Source organism: Amblyraja radiata, chromosome 32 (assembly GCF_010909765.2).
Source record: "Amblyraja radiata isolate CabotCenter1 chromosome 32, sAmbRad1.1.pri, whole genome shotgun sequence".
Classification (NCBI taxonomy): Eukaryota; Metazoa; Chordata; class Chondrichthyes; order Rajiformes; family Rajidae; genus Amblyraja; species Amblyraja radiata.
Window position 1 is genome coordinate 31,015,180 of NC_045987.1, and position 2,573 is coordinate 31,017,752.

At 53.2% G+C, this 2,573-nt stretch overlaps 1 long non-coding RNA gene across 1 annotated transcript; it reads left to right on the forward strand.

The window, feature by feature from the left end:
- Window positions 1–202: 202 nt before the first annotated feature.
- On the forward strand, window positions 203–2,266 carry LOC116990891. Its single transcript, XR_004416651.1, has 2 exons — window positions 203–416; window positions 2,199–2,266. It is a non-coding gene; the product is annotated as an uncharacterized LOC116990891 (long non-coding RNA).
- Window positions 2,267–2,573: the final 307 nt, after the last annotated feature.

The window sequence follows — 2,573 nt, forward strand, 5'->3', positions numbered from 1 at the left end:
GAGTCATGATATGCCTTCCCCGTGTGAAACAATCTTCTCCCCACCCCCCTTCCCAGTTCTGACAAGCGACTCTATCCATCCCTCCCCCACCCTAGTCGCACCAGCTTCTCATTCTCACTTAGCAAACGGCTAACAATGGCCAGTTTCCTTTATCATCGTTACTTTTTTGCTTCTCTTTCGCAGTCCTGGACTGCCTCCGTCCTAAATCATTGCCCTTTATCGTTTCAGGTTGCACAAGAAAAGGTCAAACAGCAAGAGGCCGGGACCTGTGCCTGGTGTCAAACGTTCACCGTCCAACAGTTCAGTCAACAGTCTGAGTAGCTACATCAGCAACGTCAGCAACGCCTCCAAGCGCTCTCAGCAGTCTCAGCGCTCTCTGCACCTCAGCGACAGCAGCGACTGGCAGGAGCCCGTCGGTACGTGTCCGGGGAGGGCAACGCGGGGGGTAGAAGCAGGGCACCGGCACATTTCTTTCGTCAGAGGGTGGTGAATCAGTGGAATTCATTGCCACTGAAGGCTGTGGAGGCCAAGTCAGTCGATATATTTAAGGCAGAGATAGACAGATTCTTCATTAGTACGGGGTTAAGGGGAGAACGCAAGAGAATGGGGTTAGGAGGGAGAGATAGTTCAGCCATGATGGAATGTCGGAGTAGAAGTGATGGGCTGAATGGCCTAATTCTCCTCCTATCACTTATCACCTTTTACTCTTTGCTGTAATTCTAGAAACTAAATCAATTCTTAGGCTTGAAGTCTGAAGAAGGGTCCCGACCCAAAACGTCACCCATCCTTTTTCAAACGGAGATGCTGACTGCCCCAGGGGTGGAAATCCCGGGGAGGGCAGGGGGAACACCTCTGTTTTGAGAGGTGGTGGTCGATTTCCCCCCTCCATTTTTTGTAATCCGGATTTTTAAACCCGGTGCAATCTCCGCTTTCCACGAGACAGTGGGGGTGGGACTAATGATCGAGGGCGTTGATTGGACGAGAGAGATGTCGGTCAGCAGGCAATGGGGACGGGATGATGATTCAGCGTGATCATTAGAGGAGCGAGGTATCGGTCAGAGGCGGGGTGGGACTGAGGATAGAGTGCGGTGATTGGAGGTGGGAGACGTGCCAAAACACCAAAGATTATAGCTCCGCTCTATAATCGTTGCAAAATACTCTCTGCACAGACCTGCGCTTCATCCGCAGCCAGGATCGATTCAGATTCAGATTCAGATTCAATTTTAATTGTCATTGTCAGTGTACAGTACAGAGACAACGAAATGCATTTAGCATCTCCCTGGAAGAGCGACATAGCAAATGATTTAAATAAATAATAATAAGTGATAATAAGTGTCCGGGGGGTGGGGGGGTGATTGGCAGTCACCGAGGTACGTTGTTGAGTAGAGTGACAGCCGCCGGGAAGAAGCTGTTCCTGGACCTGCTGGTTCGGCAACGGAGAGACCTGTAGCGCCTCCCGGATGGTAGGAGGGTAAACAGTCCAAATCAGCGATCCCTGCTCTCCGACGTGTCCCGTCCCCACCCGAGTGCCCCCTCCCCCCCAACGGGTGGCCAGAGACGTCGGGAGTCAGACGGGAGCGATGCCCCCAGGCCCACATGCCAGCGCAGAGAAGCAGCGCTAAACCCAGCTCAACTTTGCCTGTACCGCCGGGTTAACCTACAGCCCTGCCTGGACTTGCGGGAAATATGGCCCAGGTTTACAGCCAGAGCGGAGAAGCAGCGCTGGTGTTCTGTCAGTCCAGGCAGGGCTGTAGGTTAACCCGGCGAGACAGGCAGAGTTGAGCTGCATTTAGCGCTGGATTGAGCCTCCGAAGCCTCGCGCGGGTGTATGAGTGTGCGCATGCGTGTCCAGCCACCTAAGAATTCTGTCCCCCCTGTCTCCTCCATATTTTCCTAGCTATTTCCGTGCCTGGCCTGACCCGTTGAGGTACTCCAGAACTTTGTGTCTATCTTAAACTTTTGACATCCTTAATTTAGTTTAGTTTAGAGATACAGTGTGGAAACAGGCCCTTCGGCCCACCGAGTCAGCAGCGATCAGCGATCCCCGCACACTAACAGTTGAGCCGTGGGCCGATCAGTTGCATGGTGCTTTTGTGAACAGCAGCACAAACATTGGGCCACATGGCCCTTTGAACATTGTAAACCTTGAGAGAGAGGTTTGCGTTGTTGACATCTTGCTGTTCTTTCCCACCCCCCAGGTTTGGCCTACTCTGAATCGTTCTCTCCCCTTGCCAAGCTGTGGGGCTGGATCTCGCTGCTGTCTCCACGTACTTGCATTACTAATCTTCCATCTTCTGTGGTCCATGGCCCCAAACCTCTGCTCCAGTCAACCAGTGCCCTGCTGATTCTGGACCCAGTGGTGAGGTAGCGCCCGCTGCTCCCTCCTTAAACTCCCAGGGTTTGCACAAGGCCTGGTCCCCAGTGCTCTGTTGTTCATGCAGCATAGGACCACAGTCAGTGCGGGAGGAAGCCACCTTCCAGCTGGGTATTCCAGTGTGTTCCCTCAGCCTGACTGGATCACTCACTGAGATGAGTGGTGAGTTGCCGAGAGGACCATAGTCAAGAGACGACTG